This window comes from Lathyrus oleraceus, chromosome 5, assembly GCF_024323335.1.
Source record: "Lathyrus oleraceus cultivar Zhongwan6 chromosome 5, CAAS_Psat_ZW6_1.0, whole genome shotgun sequence".
Lineage (NCBI taxonomy): Eukaryota > Viridiplantae > Streptophyta > Magnoliopsida > Fabales > Fabaceae > Lathyrus > Lathyrus oleraceus.
The window spans coordinates 32,423,320-32,443,640 of record NC_066583.1 but is presented as its reverse complement, the minus strand read 5'-3'; the positions used below and the strand labels follow the sequence as shown (position 1 = coordinate 32,443,640).

General features: G+C 39.6%; 1 pseudogene; it reads left to right on the top strand.

Moving 5' to 3' along the window:
- The first annotated feature begins 7,623 nt into the window (after nucleotides 1–7,623).
- LOC127089183 (uncharacterized) lies at nucleotides 7,624–7,723 on the top strand (annotated as a pseudogene).
- The last annotated feature ends 12,598 nt before the right edge of the window (nucleotides 7,724–20,321 follow it).

Sequence of the window (20,321 nt, the reverse complement as noted above, 5' to 3'; positions counted from 1 at the left end):
AGACGCATTCGAGGAAGAAGAGTTCCTTTGCGTTGACCTTGCTGTTGTTTGGTCTACCAAAAACTGTGTTCTGTAAGATGCGGATAAAATATCGGATGGTTGGGTTATGTATGTGGGAAAGAAGGAGTTCTTCCCAGTTGTAGGCATCTAGACCGGATATTTTCTTAAAAAGGGTGAAAACGGCAACTGTGTTCCAGTTTAGGTCGGGAGGGATTCTGGGGTAGACTTGGCCTTCTGTGGAGAATTGTAGCATGGTACTCAACTGGTTTTGGGTTAAGGAGTACTCGGTGTTGAACATACGGAAGGTTGCGGTACCGGTTAGGAATTCGTCCTCACCGGCTGGAGTGGTGTATGCGTATGAACTTAAGAATTCTAAGGTTAGGGAAGGGTAAGTGGGTTGATTATGAGTGCAAAGGAAGGTTAAGTCGGCTTGACGGAGCATCCATTCGATACCTTGGAGTAATCCTAATTGGTGTAAACAAGTAAAATCAGGGTACCTGGTGGAAACGACGCCTCGCTGTTGGAAACGCTCGAATTGCTCCCTTTGATAATTTTCATCTTCGGATCGGAAGATGATATTTCCGAAATTCTGATTTCCCGCCATTGTGATGAATGAATTTTGAAGGAGTGATTTGGAAAGAAAAGAAATGTATTTGATAGGAGAGAATGGTTTGTGGTGAATGAAGGGATGTTTTGATGGGTATTTATAGGAAAAGAATTTGGAAGTTGGAAAGGAGGTGGTTGAAAAGTGAATAAATGTGGGTTAATGGGAATAAATGGGGAAGGTAAAAAGTGAAAGGGTGTAACGTTCGTCTCCAACGGTACTGTAACGTTCACCTAGTCAGAAGGGTGTTACGCTCGTCACAGGGGTGTGACGGTCGTAACAGGCACTTGGCGTGCCGTTCGTCATGGATTGTGTGACGCTCGTCACACATTCCTTTTGGCAAGGCTTCAGTAGCGTTCTACAGAATCACTTTGGTAATGGATTTATTAATTTTTTTATTATTTTGTTTTGCTTTTAGATTATTTTATCTTGCTAATTAATTTATCGTGCATGCTATTCTATATAATATTGCATGAATAATTCAATAGGTTATGGACAGCAATAGTAGAGAATATAGTAGCTATTGCATAATAAAATTAAATAAACAGCTTCAATAAAATGATCATAATGTAATACTGGAAAGGAAAACAATAAAATGAAAGAGAAATAAATGTGAACATGAATTCAAATAACATTAATGAATAATCTAACTTAAAACTAAATAACTTAGAAAAATAACTAAATTCTATCCATCTGCACGATCTCTGGCCGGAGGAGCAAAAGAGTTAACACGGTGTAGCAACTCGTGAAACTGATCTGTCATACTGCTCATGTATCCTAGAACTTCGTGTCTCATGTCAGTAAATTCTTCTCTGAGGGCGTCTTGTTCTGACATCAAAGCTTCAATGGCGGTGTTATAATCAGTTCCGGGCATATGATGCCGGAGGTCGGATATTGCTGATTCTTCGGTCTGAACAGGCTGAGGGGGAGGGTCAATATCATGGTAGCCAGATGGTGTCTGAGGGTCAGATTCAGCATAAGGAATCTGGTCATCATAAGTCTCATAGTCATCACAAATCTCATAGTCCTGGATGGATTCAGTGGATCTAGCAGGAGTTGGGGTTTCGTTCAGGTTGTAGAGCCAGTTATTGCGGTTATGAACACTAGTCCTAGGATCGGGCATGGTGAATAGGCAAAGAACCTGGTTATCAATAATAAGCTCAAACTCATCAGATCCTAGGTTTGCTATAAATAAAGTGTTGAAGAGGAAGGGTATACTCATAGTAGTAATGCCACAAAAAGGGCTTAGGTCGAGAATCGACTGACGTAACCCAATAGCATTACCTATCATGGTTATCAGACCGCCTATTCTAATGGGTGCTCGCTCATCTTGGACAAGGTGGTCTAAATTAGCTAACATAAAAGTGGCACCATTTACTGCACGGCTCTGAGAAGCACAAAATAGGATGAAGAGTTCATCACGTGAAACTGAAGTGCTGTTTGGCTTCTCTCCAAATAAGGTGTGGGTCAGGATCTTATGGAAATAGCGAAAGGCCGGGTTGTGTATGTTTCCAGAGAGAAACTCATGTTCCTCGGGATCGTCATTTCCAGTCAAACTACCCCAAAAGTGTTCAAGTTCTCTATACTCAAAAAGTTCTTCCTGGCTTACTGTGAATGTGTCAAAGGAGGTAGGAGAACCCAATAGGTTTGTAAAGTCTCTAATATTAAATTTGTACTCCATGTTGAACATTCTGAACTGGATAAAACCTCTACTAATTCCTTTTCCATGGCTGGGTAGATAGATTAATGAGCTAAGGAATTCTAGTGTGAGTCTCCGGTAGGTGGCGAAATGTCTTAGGATAGGGGATGTCTCCCATCCTATCTGATTCAGCAAATACAGGACACTTTCTCTTAGTCCAAGGGCAGTCATAGCCCAATCATCAGCATATAGACTAGGTAGCATCTCTCTAGTGGCTAGTTCTTCAAACTTTTGTTTCTGAGCCATCCCTCTGAATTTGATACCCATACGATCAATATGTCCCATCTGGTTAGTGTTAGCTAGAGAAAAGAAAACATGAGTTTTAGTTAGGATTTGGCCAAATGCCGAAAGAAGAAAAAAAAGTTATTATTATTATTATTATTATTATTATTTTCTTTTGAATTAAAATAAATCAGGAATGAATACTAAACAGAAATTAAAAGAATAGTTAAGGAAGAAATAGGAAAATGATAATAATAGAATAAGAAAATAATAAAATAATTGTGGGTTGTCTCCCACTAAGCGCTTTGTTTAAATGTCGCAAGCTCGACAAAGAAACTGTTAAGTATAATCTATAGGCCCTGGGGGCATTTCGTCTAAGTGTAGGATTTGCGAATCTCCATTGGTTTCCGCATAGTGATAGTGTTTTAGACGTTGCCCGTTTACGGTGAACGGTTCTGTGGATTTGCCTTTAATTTCTATCGCTCCACTGGGAAAGATGTTAGTGATATGAAAAGGACCTGACCATCTGGATCGTAGTTTTCCCGGGAATAACTTTAGTCTAGAGTTAAATAAAAGGACTGCGTCGCCTTGCTTGAAGATTTTTCTTGATATACGCTTGTCATGCCATTGTTTTGTTCTTTCTTTATAGATTCTGGCATTTTCATAGGCATCTCTTCTGAGTTCCTCTAATTCGTTTATGTCAAGGATTCTCTTTTCACCGGCGGCTTTATAGTTTAGATTCAGATTTCTAATAGCCCAATAGGCTTTATGTTCTAACTCTACCGGGAGGTGACAGGATTTTCCATAGATGAGCTTAAATGGGGTCGTCCCTATGGGGGTTTTATAAGCAGTTCGGTATGCCCACAAAGCTTCTGGTAATTTTAATGACCAATCTTTCCTTGAAGTGGCGACTGTTTTTTCTAGTATCTGCTTGATTTCTCTGTTAGACACTTTCACTTGTCCACTGGTCTGAGGGTGGTAAGGTGTCGCTATCCTATGTCTCACTCCATACTTAAGCAGTAGTTTTTCGAGTACCTTGGATATAAAGTGCGATCCACCATCACTGACTACTATTCTTGGGATGCCAAATCTCGGAAATATTATATTCTTAAAGAGTCTAGTTACTACTCGGGTGTCATTTGTTGGGGAAGCTATAGCTTCGATCCATTTTGATACGTAGTCAACTGCCACGAGTATGTATTTGTTACCGAAAGAGGATGGAAAAGGTCCCATGAAGTCTATTCCCCACACGTCGAAGATCTCTACTTCCAAAATACCTTTTTGTGGCATCTCGTCACGTCTAGATATGTTTCCTGTGCGTTGGCATCTGTCACATTCCTTAATAGCCGCATGTACGTCCTTCCATATAGTTGGCCAATAAAAGCCGGCTTGTAGGATTTTAGAGCAGGTCTTGGATGTACTTGTGTGTCCACCATAAGGAGCGGAGTGGCAGTGTTGGATTATATTTTCTACCTCTTCTTCGGGTATACATCGACGGAAAATACCATCGGGGCCTCTTTTGAAAAGTAAGGGATCATCCCAGTAATAGTGTTTTATGTCGTAGAAGAATCGTTTCTTCTGCTGGTAAGATAAAGTAGGCGGAACTATTCCGGCAGCTAAATAATTGACGAGATCAGCGTACCATGGTGTGACAGATATAGCTAAGGTGGTTTCTACTTGCGTGTCGGAGTTGTTCTCTTCCAAAGTAGCTATAAGTTTGTCGTACGAGAAATCATCATTAATTGATGTTCTTTCCGGTTCAAGGTTCTCAAGTCTAGAGAGGTGGTCTGCTACTACGTTTTCAGTTCCTTTCTTGTCCTTGATTTCTAAGTCGAATTCTTGTAGCAACAAGATCCATCTTAGGAGTCTAGGTTTAGCATCTTTTTTTGTTAAAAGGTACTTGATAGCAGCGTGATCAGTGTAAACTATTATTTTAGCTCCGACCAAGTAAGAACGAAATTTATCTAGCGCAAATACCACTGCTAGGAGTTCTTTCTCGGTAGTGGCGTAATTCATATGTGCTTCATCTAGGGTCCTACTTGCGTAATACATAACGTGAAGCTTTTTATCCTTTCGTTGTCCTAAAACAGCACCTATAGCATAATCGCTGGCATCACACATTATTTCGAATGGTTCATTCCAGTCGGGTGTCTGCATTATGGGTGCGGAGATCAATGCTTGCTTAAGCGTTTGAAATGCTTTTAAACAGTTATCGTCGAATATGAATTCAACATCTTTCATCAATAGTCCGGTTAAAGGTTTAGTTATCTTAGAGAAGTCTTTGATGAATCGTCGGTAAAAATCGGCGTGTCCTAAGAAGCTTCGTACTTCTCTCACGGTTCTTGGGGGTTGAAGTTTTTCGATTACCTCTATTTTGGCTTTGTCTACTTCAATTCCTCTGTTCGAGATGATGTGTCCTAAAACAATTCCTTCTTGTACCATAAAATGGCACTTCTCCCAGTTAAGTACTAAGTTTACTTTTACACATCGCTCAAGAACTCTTTCTAGGTTTTCAAGGCATTCTTCAAAACTTTGTCCGTATACGGAAAAATCATCCATAAATACTTCCATGATGTTTTCGAGAAAGTCGGCGAAAATTGCCATCATGCATCTTTGAAAGGTTGCGGGAGCATTACACAGGCCAAACGGCATTCGTCTATAAGCGAAGGTACCAAAAGGGCACGTGAACGTTGTCTTTTTTTGGTCATCAGGGTGAATTGGTATTTGAAAGAAGCCTGAATAACCGTCTAGATAACAGAAATGCGAATGTTTTGCTAGTCGTTCTAACATTTGGTCAATGAATGGTAAAGGGAAATGATCTTTTCGGGTTGCTTTGTTTAGTTTCCTATAGTCAATGCACATTCTCCATCCCGATTCGATTCATTTAGTTATAGTTTCCCCTTTTTCGTTTTCAATAACGGTTATGCCTCCTTTCTTTGGTACTACGTGTACAGGACTAACCCATTTGCTATCAGATATAGGATATATAATACCTGCTTCTAATAACTTGGTTATTTCCTTCTTTACTACCTCACTCAGGATCGGATTTAGTCTCCTCTGGTGTTCCCTAGAGGTTTTACAGTCTTCTTCTAGCATGATGCGATGCATACAAATAGAAGGACTTATTCCTTTAAGATCGGTGATGTGGTAACCTAGTGCGGTTGGATACTTTCTTAAGATATGTAGGAGTTTTTCTGTTTCGAGTCTTCCTAGGTCTGCATTAACTATCACAGGTCGTTCAAGTTCTAAGTCTAGGAATTCATATCTCAGATTTTTGGGAAGTGTTTTCAGGTCAGGGGTTGGTTTGTTAAGACATTGCGTGGGGTCCGGTGTTATTGCTAAACATTGGTTAGATCTGTCTTCTACAAGGTAGTCGGGTGATTTGTCTTCTACTAACTCTGCTTCTTTTATGCATTCATCGATGATATCCATGAAGTAACATGTATCTTCTATTGCAGGTGCTTTCAAGAATTGGGAAAGAATGAACTCAATTTTCTCTTCACCTACTTCGAAGGTGAGTCATCCTCGTTTTACGTCTATGATTGCACCGGCAGTTGCTAAGAACGGTCTTCCCAGTATAATGGGTGTAATATCATCTTCTCTAATGTCCATAATTGTAAAATCAGTTGGGATGTAGAATTGACCTATGCGTACGGGAACGTTTTCAAGGATTCCTACAGGATATTTGATGGAACGATCTGCTAGTTGCACAGACATTTTGGTTGGTCTTAATTCTCCCATTTCCAGTTTCTTGCATATGGATAAAGGCATAACGCTAATTCCGGCTCCTAAATCGCATAAGGCTTTGTCGATGACAAATTTTCCTATGTGACAGGGTATAGAGAAACTACCCGGATCCTTGAGTTTAGGAGGCATGTTTTGGATTATAGCGCTACATTCGGCAGGGAGTGTAACGGTTTCGCTATCTTCAAGTTTCCTCTTATTAGAAAGAATTTCTTTTAAGAATTTAGCATATGAGGGCATCTGCGTGATAGCTTCGGTGAACGGAATTGTAACGTTTAATTGTTTAAGGAGATCAACAAATTTTCTAAATTGGCCCGCATCTTTGGTTTTAACAAGCCTTTGAGGGTAAGGGATAGGTGGTTTGTAAGGTGGTGGAGGTACATAAGGTTCCTTCTTTTCTAGGGTTTCTTTATTACTCTCTTCTTTCCTTTCCTTAGGTTCACTTTCCTCAGTTGATTTCTTAGGGTTTTGGTTTTCTATCCTGGGATCAGACGGTCCTTCCACTTCCGTTCCACTTCTTAATATAACTGCATGAGCGTGGCTTCTCGGGTTAGGTTGGGGCTGTCCAGGGAATGTACCAGTTGGGGCAGCAGTAGGTGCTTGTTGTTGAGCTACTTGTGATATTTGTGTTTCCAGCATTTTGTTATGGGTAGCCAGGGCATCTACTTTGCTTGCTAGTTGTTTAAGTTGTTCGCCAGTGTGTACATTCTGGTTTAAGAAATCTTTATTGGTTTGTTGTTGGGAAGCTATAAAGTTTTCCATCATGATTTCCAAGTTGGATTTCCTAGGGGCGTTATTGTTAGGCATGGATGGGTTCGGTTTCTGATATCCCGGAGGTATAGCTGGGGCTTGATTTGGAGATTGTCCAGGTGCGTACAAAGCATTATTACTCTTATATGAAAAGTTTGGATGGTTCTTCCAATTTGAGTTATAGGTATTCGAGTAGGGGCTTCCTTGAGCATAGTTCACTTGCTCTGCTTGGATTCCTGTCAAGAGTTGACAATCCGTAGGAGTGTGACCTTGGATTCCACAGACCTCGCAATTCTGAGTTATAGCAACCATGGCGGCTGGAGGTGATACATTTAAATTTTCAATTTTCTGGACCAGAGCATCCACTTTTGCGTTAACGTGATCAAGGTTGCTTATCTCGTACATGCCAATTTTCGTTTGAGGTTTTTCCACCATTGTTCGTTCGGTTCCCCACTGATAGTGGTTTTGGGCCATGCTCTCGATGAGCTGGTAAGCATCAGCATAAGGTTTGTTCATTAGTGCACCACCTGCAGCGGCGTCTATTGTTAACCTTGTGTTGTACAAGAGACCATTATAAAATGTGTGAATTACTAACCAGTCTTCCAAACCATGGTGTGGGCAAAGTCTCATCATGTCTTTGTATCTTTCCCATGCTTCGAAAAGAGACTCGTTGTCTTTCTGTTTAAATCCGTTTATCTGGGCTCTTAACATAGCTGTTTTGCTTGGCGGAAAGTATCGGGCAAGAAAAACTTTCTTCAACTCGTTCCATGTGGTGACAGAGTTTGAAGGGAGAGACTGAAGCCATCTTCTAGCACTATCTCTTAATGAGAAAGGAAAAAGACGAAGTCGAATTGCCTCTGAAGTGACACCATTAGCTTTAACAGTATCAGCGTATTGGACAAATACGGATAGATGAAGGTTTGGATCCTCGGTAGGATTTCCAGAGAATTGGTTCTGTTGCACAGCCTGCAACAGCGAAGGTTTAAGTTCGAAGTTGTTTGCTTCGATTGCGGGCGGAGCAATACTTGAATGCGGCTCATCTTGCGATGGAGCGGCGTAATCTCTAAGAGCACGAGCTGGTTCTGCCATCTCGGTTATCGAAGGAAAAATGTTTTTGAAATCAGGAAGTTCTACAGGAGGGAGATTGTTTGCAGCACGATATTCCCGAATTCGTCGTAGGACTCAGAGATATAGTTCGATGTCGTTGATTCGTAAATAGAGCGGTTCGCCTTGTGAGCGAGTGCGTGGCATACAAATCAACGAAAGAAAGAATAGAAGAAAAAGAAACCTTAGTCTCTACAGCGTAATGGAAGAGTTACGATATCGATAAAATAAAAGTCCCCGGCAACGGCGCCAAAAACTTGATCGCTCGACTGTGTGAGTCGAGAATGTGTACAAACTGCAAGTGCACAGTTCTATCGCGTAGTTTTAAAAGATATCGATCCCACAGGGACTTATGAATCGATATACCGTTATCTAAGGTTACTTCGTAAAGCTAAGGTGGATAATGGTTGATTGTTTGGGGGAAAAGCAAAAAAACTAAACTAAGATCTAGATTGAATATTAATAAAGCGGATATCGGTATGTAGTTTGTCGTAATTAGGGAATCAATTCTTTATCGGTTTCCTGGTTTTAAAACAAATCTTTTCAGTTGACTTTATTGATTAAAAGTTTTATCTCAAACTCTCGCTCTGTTGAATAAACTATGATTTTATATTAACGTAGCTGTCACTTATAGTCAAGTCAAAAACCACTTTTTGAAAACAATAAAATCCGTAGAAACCCTTTTTAAGAAGACACTGACCGTTTAAACACCCTTATCTCAAACTCTCGCTCTGTTGACTTAGGTTATATAATTAAATCTGAATGCTTAACTCTCGTCCTCACATTCAATCTTTAAAAATACTTTTTGGAAAAGATCAGAATTTAATTAACTCTAAAACTTGCTCTCGCCCTGATCTAGAATTAATGTCTAATTTACACTGTCCAGTTAAAACCTCAAACTCTCGCTCTATTGATTTTAACTTCTTTATGTCTTTTACTTTCGTAAAAACCTTTGTTATTAAACCTGTAAATTGAGACCGTAAAAAGAGTGATTTTGATTTTAAATTTAGTTAAACCGACTTAGTTCTGATCCCTTATTCCGCTTACTTTACATACCGATATCTAAGCGAATTAGCCAGACATGCTAAACAAACTAAAATACTTATCATGCATTAACAGACTCATCCCAGGCAGATAATATAAATAAATAATAAGACAAAGCATTAAATAATAATTAAAGAACCTGAATGAGTTAAACAATAGTCTTGAACACTCCACCACAAGCCGGTAGGATTTGTTCTTGGCTTCTTCAATTAAACAACAAATAAAAACGAAGGAAATAAAAAACTAGATTCTAACGTAAGGTTAGATCCGGTAAAAAGGTGCACAATGGTTTCCGGTGTAGAAACTATTGTGCGAAAAGAATTAACTAAATGCTAAAAAGGAAAAAGGAAATTGCAAGGGAAATAGTGTAGAACTCGTAAAAATAATAAAGAAACAATACTGCTTAAGTTGTTGGAAAAGAAAATATGCAAAAGCGAAAACGGCAAAGGAAAAAATATGGAAAAGCTTCGGAACCCTTTTTAGTTTTGCAAGTGGCTATTTATATATGCTTGAGTAACCGCTTCCGCTGCCAAAAAGGTCTTCAACGTGCATAAAAGCATGGCGTGGATATAGGGCTCAACACTCCCTCAACGCTCAACGTCTCTGAGGCGTTCCTTGCGCCAAAAATGTAGGGGAATGGTGTGACGTTCGTCACACCATGTGTGACGTCCGTCACAGGAGTGTGCAAGGCGTGACGCTCGTCACGCCCTCTGTGACGTCCGTCACATGCACGGCACCTGCGTTTTGTGTTTTGGGCTGGGCTTTGACATTTGGTTCATTTTCTCTCCTTTTTGCACCTCCTTTTCTTCCATTTTTACTTATGCTTCAAAATAAGCCACCTGAGACAAATAGGAAGAAAATACCGCGTAATATCTAATAAAATGAAGTGAACTGAAATAAATAATAATAAAATTTAATTGAATTAAGTCCTAAAATATGATATAATTTCGTGTTATCAGCATTCGCGTGTACTTCTTCCACTGATTCTTCTATTTCTGTATCGTTTAATGTCAGTTCAGACATATCACTTTCCATTTAGGCTATGAGTCGTTCGTAAGGGAAATCGTCATTAATTGGGATTTGTTCAGGCTTGTTCCCTTCGATACGAGATAAGTGGTCTGCTACTACGTTTTCAGTACCTTTCTTATCTTTTATTTCTAAATCAAATTCTTGTAAGAGCAGGACCCATCTTAAAAGTCTTGGTTTGGTATACTTTTTACTTAACAGATATCTAATAGCGGCGTGGTCGATATAGATGATAATTTTTGCCCCTACTAGGTAGGAACGAAATTTGTCCAAAGCGAACACGACGGCTAGAAGTTCTTTTTCAGTGGTGGCGTAGTTCATTTGGGCTGGATCAAGCGTTCTACTCACATAGTAAATAGCATGAATCTTCTTATCTTTCCTTTGTCCCAGTACTGCGCCTACTGCGTAATCACTCGCATCTCACATGAGTTCAAATGGTAATCTCCAGTCAGGTGGTTGCACTATGGGTGCGGTGATTAAAGATGTTTTTAGTTGGTTGAACGCCGTTAAGCATTTTTCATCAAATATGAAGTCAGCGTCATTCATTAGTAATCCTGTAAGTGGCTTGGTTATTTTTGAGAAATCTTTAATAAAACGTCGATAAAAACCGGCGTGTCCTAGAAAGCTTCGTATTTCTCGTACGGTTTTCGGAGGTTGAAGGTTCTCTATAATTTCGATTTTAGCTTTGTCCACTTCAATTCCTCTATCAGATACCACGTGACATAATACAATTCCTTGTTGAACCATGAAATGGCATTTCTCCCAGTTTAAAATGAGGTTTACTTTCACGCATCTTTTGAGTACCATTTCGAGGTTAGATAGACATCCTTCAAAACTTTGCCTGCAAACAGAAAAATCGTCCATAAAGACTTCCATGATGTCGTCTATAAAATCGGCGAAGATTGCCATCATGCATCTTTGAAATGTTGCGGGAGCGTTACATAAGCCAAATGGCATTCGTCGGTAGGCGAATGTACCATAAGGGCATGTGAATGTAGTCTTTTCTTGGTCGTCAGGATGGATTGGGATTTGAAAGAATCCTGAATAACCATCTAGATAGCAGAAGTGAGAATGCTTAGTCAATCGTTCAAGCATTTGATCAATGAAAGGTAGAGGGAAATGATCTTTCCGAGTGGCTTTGTTTAGTTTTCTATAGTCAATGCATATTCTACTTCTGGTCATAACTCTTTGTGCTATGGACTCGCCCTTCTCGTTCTTAACAACTGTAACACCTCCTTTCTTGGGTATGTAGCGGTGTATTCGTCACCATTGAAAATATTAATTAGATCCAAGGTAAATCATACAAAGATAGAGTCGCCACCGCACTTCTATTTATCCAAAGGAATGACTAGAAAGCGAACAAAAGCCTAAGAAGTTTTGCAAAGAGAAAACTAATAAAAGGTACAGAGATCTGGGTAAGGGGGTAATTATGTTGTGGGAAGTGTAAGACCCCAATTTTGGCCCTAAGATCCCTCATGGCCCATATCATATCATATCATGGCCTCAAGGATCATTGCATGCCTTAGCTTCCCTCCTAGTGGGTAGGTTGCCTTGTGAGTTGGTTCTTGATCACCAAGCATGTCTTGCATTTGTATATCTTTGCTTTTCATATGTTTACTAACCAAAAAGTACAAAAATATTGTCATCTAACCATGTTACTTGCAGCTGAAGCAATCATCAGCCAATTAGGTCAAAAACAGTCAAAGTCAGTCATTGCAGTGGATGGTGGCCATTCTTGCAGAATTTGGGCACCATGATCAATAATCAAGAGTTCTTATATGTTGTGACATCATTTGGAATCAATATATCAAGGAATTAGGGTTTGGAATTCATCAGAACATGCTTCAGTCATGCAAAACCCTAGAAAGTCAAACTTGGTCAACTGTGGATTTAATCAGTGGTTTGAGGATGGGATTTGGTCTGAGAGGTCTCATTCATGTCTATACAAGCTTCATATATCATGTTAAGCATCCACAGTGAAGAAAATAAAGTCAGACAAGAAATTTCCAGAAATAGAAAGTTGACCTGTAATTGGAATTTGCCAAAAATGGAAACTTCTTGATCTTAAACTTACATCATGATACAAGCTTCAAATGAATTTTTGCCCAATATTAAAGTTGAAGATCTCATTCTCCCATTTTCAAAAAGTCCAAGAACACTCAATTCCCATCTATGGTTGGCAAGTTATGATCAATTCATTGTCAAAAATTTTTGAACTTCAAAAGGCCATATCTCTCAAACCATTTGGCCAAATTGGGTGGGGTTTTTTGCTACAAGTCATATTTGATCCCCTCTTTCCAAAAATGTCATCATCATGCATCAAAACATCACCATTCAAAATGGCCTTTTTGGACTTGCATTAATTAATTTCAAGTTTGGTGCAAAAATGGACTTTTGAAATAACCAATTCTAACACATTTTGCCAATTGGGAATGTTCTGAAATCATGTTTTGGTCATGTTACAAGGCCCAATTTCGCAGCATTTGCTTATGTACCATGCACTTAGGCCAAAATGCTCCAATTAGCAAAATTGTCATTTTTTAGCAAATCATGATTAACACTCCATTAGCCAACCCTAAACAGCAAATATATAGCTCTTTTTCTGCCAAACAGAACCCTAGCAGCCTCAATTGAAGACAGAAAAAAACTCTCTCTCTCAAAAACCTCATTTCTGAATTGTTGAACTTTTCTCCAAAAAACTCAAAAGCACTCGAGCCCTGGTTCTGGCATCATCATATATTATCACTTAGGAAGCAATTTTGGAGCACCATTCTTAACTGTAAGCAAAGGAACCACGGCTGCATTAACAACCATCCTTCCATGGCAGAGTCGATTTGGATTTCCTTCAAGCATTTTTGAGCTAAAGTAACTTGTTCATTCATCATTGCAAGCTGAAAGAAGCACCTATTTCAAGCCAAAACATCCAAATCAACACTGTTTCAGCTTTGTATTCAAGAACAAGTAAGTTTTCGAGTCTCTCATTTCTCTAAACTATGCCATGCTTCTTATAGATCTTTGTTTGCTGATTGTTTTGCACTTTGAATCGTGCTGAATGGTTAAGTATGCTGAAAGTTACATGGATCTGAAGTTTGATAGTTGAATATGTTCTTGTTTGGTTCATGATGTTTAGTTCAAATTATTGAAAACCAAGCCTGGATTTGGATTATGTGTTGTTTGCTGAGTTGATTAGTATGTTTGTTTCCCATTTCTGGGAAATTTGTTCATCATCGTGCTTGAATGTGAACTGTAGCATGAAACCCTAGAAATTTTCGAATCCAGAATCCATTTGATCTTCTGCATCGCGTTTGGTTGCTGCTGTTTGTGTTATTTGCATGAAATGCCACTGTTTTATTGCCATGAGCGAATGGTTGCTTGCCACGTCTGGGGGTGCTGCGCACCGTTTCATTAAAAGGTCTCAATAATTACCAGTATGCCATTGCCGGATTAATTCTTATTTAAATCATATTATTTCTTCAATATTCATTTCATTTGTTACACCAATTTACAAAAATCACATCTCATCCATTTTAAATCCAAATTTCATGGGAATTTTTGCATTGTATTCATCTGGATCTCTATTTTTTTATCATGATTTTTACTGATTTTTTGGATGAGTGAATTTTAAATGGTATTAGGGTTTGTGACATGTGCTCATATTTTGTACCTTTTGCCAAATCACTTGTGAAATGATGATGCATTATCCAATGGTCTTGAAATTTTTTGTGCATAAACTAGACACATTCATGGTGTTTTTGGTGTAGAGTTTATGAATTTATCTTATCTGGATTGTGAGTTATGAATTTTTGAAGTAGGGTGTGACAATTTGTGTCACACCATTGATATGCAACTTCATGATTTTTGATACCATGCTTCCTGACCTCCAATTGATGTGAATTTTCGCATGAACCTACTCTTGTATGTAGAGTTTACATGAGAATTTTCCTGGAATTATTTATGGCATTTCCAAATTGTTTGAGATTTATATCCCCTATTTGACCAAAATGTTGACTTGTGTGATACATGTTGCCATTTCATTTGTGAAATTCTCATACTTTATTGGATGAACATGAAATTTTACATGTGATTACTAGACATCTTAAGATTTGTCATGGTGTTGATCCCATTCATTTCTCATTTGTTATAACTGATTTATGAATTTTGAAGTTGATACATGTTTGGTTGACTTCTTTGAGCATGCTTAAACTTGCTTTGACTTTCTGATTTTCATTGACTATCTTCCCATGATCCAAATGATCTGAAATTTTATATGCATGTCATGTTATGGATTGTGATTGATCATGAATTATTTGATGATTTATTGAGTTGTTTATGATTGGTTTTGAGTTAAGTCTTGCTGTTGACTTCTATGAGCTTTCATTTGCCATGCTTTGACTTCTTTTGTTTATGAAATGATGATGGTGAATGATATGCATGTGGGACCAATTGAGTTTGCTTCTTAAATGTTTAAACTTGATTTTGGTTGAATATCACTTGCTGTTTTGACTTTCTCATCCTCTTTTGACCCTAGGCTTGTCCTAGTGGTCCTGTTGCTTATGTTTGAGTTCATGTTTTCAGGTTAAGCAACAATGCTTCAAAGAAATCATACAAACTTGATTGAGCTTGATTGTTTATTATGAGCTGACCTCTTTGTTTTGTAGGTGGCTTGACTCATATGATTTGAGTCTTGTGCTTGGCACATTTGTCTGTTTGTTTTGATTGTTGGTTTCTACCTCCTTCTGATTTAAATTTTGAGTTGTGTACTGATTCCTTTGACTATTTCAGGTACCATTAGTTGCTTAGTTCTTTGAACTTGCTTTGCTTTGCTTTATAGCAATTTGCATTGAGGTATAATCCCTTTTCTTCATGTAGTCTGGAAGACCTGGCCTGTTACTTGGCCAGGCAACTGTCTGAAGTCCTCCTTAAGAGGCAATACTTGTGTGTGTTTACATTTTGTCCCAAGCAGGAAAAGTCCTTCAAGCAAGGCAATTGGTGGATACAAGAGATATGTAGCCTATCTCCCACTATTATGTGAGTCTTCTCCTTGCTCCCATTACATGGTTGTAGCATTGAGATCCTAACCCAAGATCTATAGAGTCTAATATGTGGAAAGAGTTCCTACTTTCTGAACTCCCACACCTTCTGATATTCAAATGCTCTCCCTGTCCACCAGGGATAAGAGCAATGAGGCACACCCCTCATATCCTCTCATCTGCTTCACCTTAGCCCCTCAATGGCAAGGTTAAGAGCACCATTAACCCTATTCCAGTTGGCTTCAATGCCTAACCCTTTTGTATGAGCCTCCTTGTTTGGTTATAGTGTGTGCTGATTGACTTCATTGATTGATTGTTGTTTCATATGCACATGTTTGCTTGCATGCTTTATGCATTTATCATCATCATTTATTGTTCATTAATGCATGATCATCTCATTTGTCTTTGTGACATTATCATTGTTGTTTACCCATTGAGGACAATTGTAAGACCATTCCTTTGGCCATTGCTCCTATGATATGGAAGTGAGTATAAGACCATTTAGTTGGCCACTCATCTTTTTTTTGCTTGATGCACTTGTTTGATTGTATGTGAGGATACAACTGTAAGTCCCTGTAAGTTGGCATTTGTTTTCCTAGGATCATACTGTGTATGTTAGAGTAAGCCCAGACAGATTGGCATCTGACATCCATTGTTTTGCATTTGTTTATTGTGTGTGAGGATGCAATTGTAAGTCCCTGCAAGTTGGCATTTGCTTTCCTATGATCACATGTTGCATTGTTTGTTGTATGAGAGTATGCAATTGTAAGTCCCTGCAAGTTGGCATTTGCTTTCCTATGATCATATGTTGGATATTGGTATAAGTCCAGACAGATTGGCATCCGGTATCCAAGTTTCTTCTTTGTTGAGGAGATTAGTGTAAGTCCATTGAGTGGCCTCTGATATCCAGTTCTGTTTTAGGAGATTGGTATAAGCCCAGTAATTGGCATCCGGTATCCGCTTTTGTTGACTTTCTTCTTTGTTTGTTTGTTATTATCCATTGCTTATTCCAAAGGACACACTTGAATCATCTTCTATATGATTTCAAGAGGTGAACCTTCTAAGAAGTTTTACAATCCATCTTCATCCATTCATCCCCATTATGTCCTAAACTTTTTCACACTTTACTTTTCAAACTTGACATAGATATTGTGCAAACGTCTTCATGCTTTCAATTAAAAACCTGGACCCCAAGTCCTTGACTTTTCAAACTCCATTTCATAATACTTCTTTCAAATCAATCTTAATCATACTTTGACTCTACTTTCATAATCACAATCAATTAATGTCACCCATTCACTTGTTTTGGCTTTGTCCATTGTTAATCTTTCCATGCATTAGCCATAGGTTTCAATTATCATTGTGGTTGATGTAAACCTCACCTTATCTTTAGTGAGTCGACAGTAAGACTTCCGTACTGAAAACAGGGTTAACCCCTCTAGTACGTCGAAGCTATCCTCGCATGGTGGATGTTGGTCTTGGTCGAGTTTTCTCCCATTGATAATGAAAAGCCTCAGTGCTATTGTTTAAAATTGAATCCACCAACTTTTGGAAATCTTTTAGCCGAACTACGGCGTTTTGATCCTTACCTTTGATGGAAGGTACGTAGGCAGCGGGTTCATCCGTTCAAACCCAATAAAAATTGTATATTCTTTTCTCATCATCCCAATCATGTTTGCACAATATTTATGTCATAACAAATAACAATTTAATACAACAAGTGTGAAAAGGGCTCCCTAGGAGTACCTAGGACGTAGTGGGTGCCTAACACCTTCCCATTGCGTAATTTACCCCTTACCCAGACTCTCTGATCTTTTTATTGGTTTTCTACGTGTAAAACTTCTTAGGCTTTTGTTCGCTTTTTAGCCAGTCCTTTGGATAAATAAAAGTGCGGTGGCGACTCGAAATTCATTGTATGCTTTGCTTATGGTTTAATCGATAAATCATATAGCGACGAATACACCACTACAGGAAAAGTGGCGACTCTGCTGGGGACAACATCGATCCTTGGTGGTATTGCCTACTTTTCACCCTTGTTGTGCTATATTGTTATTTGTTATATGACATATTTTTGTACAATTTGGGATCACTGTATTGATTGTAATGTTTGAATTGCTTGATATACAATTGCTGTTTGCTTTGGTGATCTGTGAGATGAGTTCTATACCCGAACTCGAGTGCACTCTAGGATAGGAGAATGGCATAGTCTTGTTGACTGGTGTGGAGTATTCCTTAGCCAGTTGACTTGCGAGTCCATTCACTTGGTGGAGGTCATGTTGAATTAATAATGCCACACAAGTTATTTGTGGTTAGGCATTATTCTTTCAATCATGTGCCGCAGAAGCCAAGGACTTTAGTTTACCAAACCCATCTTGGCCTATTTTTTAGGAACGTAGTGCGGAAGTCGTTCAGATGTCAGTTCTGATACGATTGTCACGCGATACTACACTCATAAGAGTTTCTCTTGAGAATATTCTTGGAATACAAGTATTCGTTCCTCCGATAATATTCGAAAGATGGAACGATGATTATGGGAACCTCTGATAGAACATGTCCGGCAGGTTTAAACCCTAGTACACTCCCTTTGGGTGGTTCTTAACCGAGACTCCATGCTCGTGACTCTCAACAAACCCGTGATTCGTGGTTGAGTCGTTCAAACATTGTTAATATCAATGGATCCCGGATCAGGTGTAAAACCTAAAATCCACCAAAGCGGCTGGTTGATATTAAGAATGTTAGAGCCGGTTCATGTACCGTTAATATCAATGGAACTTGGGTGTCGATAAGGTGAAAACCTAAATCCACAAAAATGGATGATTGATATTAGGGATACATAGAGCTTTCCCACGACCTTTGTTTGGTGTGCCTTGCTTGATCCTTGAGTGTGTTTGTTGCATTCATACATTCACGCATTCATCCGCATTCATGTCATCAGAAAAAAGAAAATTTTCAAGGAACTTAAAGGGTTTATTTGCAAAATTTTCAGACATGGAAAGACCAAAAAGGCATACAAAGAAGTACAGCTTCAAACAGCCCGATGTAAAAGAGTTAAGGAATCTGACATCGTATGTACTAGATCCCTTGGGTTTCAAAGCTCGCTATGGGAAACTTCTGCCTCTGCTGACTACTCAGGTTGACGAAGGGTTGATGAGTACCTTGGCTCAGTTCTACGATCCGTCGCATCATTGCTTCTTATTTCCGGACTTCCAGTTGTTGCCGACTTTGGAGGAGTATTCTCATCTCATTGGGATTCCGATTCTGGATCAAGTGCCGTTCAGTGGCCTAGAGAGTATTCCATCCGCTCGAGAGATTGCAAGTCTGTTGCACATAGATGAAGATCTGATTAGAGCTAATCTGACTACCAAAGGCGGAATTCAAGGTTTTCCTTCCGAGTTCCTCATTGCCCAAGCTACCTTTTATGGAAAGGCCATGAGTGAGGATGCCTTTGAGGCTCTATTTGTGCTGCTCATCTATGGATTGGTGCTGTTTCCCAACTTCGACAAGTTCGTGGACATGAATGCCATTAGGATCTTCTCAGTTCTTAATCCAGTTCCGACTTTGTTGGGTGATGCTTATGTTTCCTTGCACCTGAGGAATACGAAGGGTGGAGGAGTTATTGTCTGCTGTTTACCCCTACTGTACAAGTGGTTTATTTCGCACTTGCCGCAGACAGTTGCTTTCAAGGAGAACAAGGGATGTCTACGGTGGTCTCAGAGACTCATGTCTCTCACCAATGATGATATCACCTGGTATGATCGCGTGTATGATACCGTTCAGATCATCGATTATTGTGGTGAATTCCCTAATGTGCCTCTTCTTGGCATATGTGGTGGGATTACCTACAATCCTATTCTTGCACGACGTCAGCTTGGGTTCCCCCTGAGGGATAAACCTAATAGCATTCTGTTAGAAGGCGTATTCTTTCAGGAGGGTAAAGATCCCCAAGGCCTGAAAGCCAGATTTGTCCGTGCTTGGCGCAGTATTCACAAGAAGAGTAGGAATGAGTTGGGTCCGAAGAACTGCATTGCTTTGGAGCCATACACCTCTTGGGTCAGACAGAGGGCTGCCACCTACTTGATGCCGTATGATCATCCAAGACCTACACCGTTGGATGTGGCTGGGCCTTCAACCCTCCCTACCCAACGTGTAGAGGAGTTGAGAGAAGAAGACCTTTCGCGTGCTTGGATCCGTGAAAGGGAGGAATTGCTTCAGCAGCTTAAGGAGAAGGATGCTATGATTGAATTTCTCGAGCACCGAGTGATCGACGATCCGAACGACACTTGGACTTCTCTGCTTCCTCAGTCATCCAAATTCTGGAAGAGGAGGTATGATCGACTTGCAAAAGAGAAAGCTGATATGGAGGCTGCCTATGAGAGAGAGATCAAGAAGTTGTGCACTTCTCGTCTTCCAGCATCCCGAGCTTCTAGGGATCCATAGGATGTCATCTACCTTTCCTCTTTGTAATGAATCAAAAATGCTGTATTTCTTTGTTTCAATATATTGAATGAAATATTTTCCATGAGCAATTAAAATGTTTAAATATTCAAAATATTGCAAATAATACCCTAAGGGTTCCTTGAAAACAAAGCATTTGCACAAGCATTTCATGCATCATTCTTGCATAAGCAGGTACTCCTTTTCTGGTCTTCTTGTCCTAACCTCTGTTCTTCATTTATTTTGAAGACAAGCTGACTCACCGGTATTATACGCGGGTCAATTCAGCAAGGGTCATGGAGCAACTTGAACAAGAGAACAGAGAACTAAAGGAAGAGGTCGCCAGACTTGGCGCTTTGATGGAGCAACTCCTTGCTGCTCAGAATCAACCTGCTCAACAGCCAGCGACTCCTGCTCAGAGGACGGTTATATCTGAAATCTCTACTTCAACGGTGCCAGTCAGTACTCATCAGCCTAATGCCATGCCTCCCGGTTTTCCTTGGGGGATGCCTCCAGGCTTTATGCCTGATCTGCCAGCTCCAACATTTGCTCAAATGCCGGCATCTAGCCCGGTCCCTGTTCCCGCTCCTCCTGTTGTGCATACCATGCCCAGGGTAGACGACACCATCTATCACTCTGAGCCATCTAAGGGCTCAGACGTTCA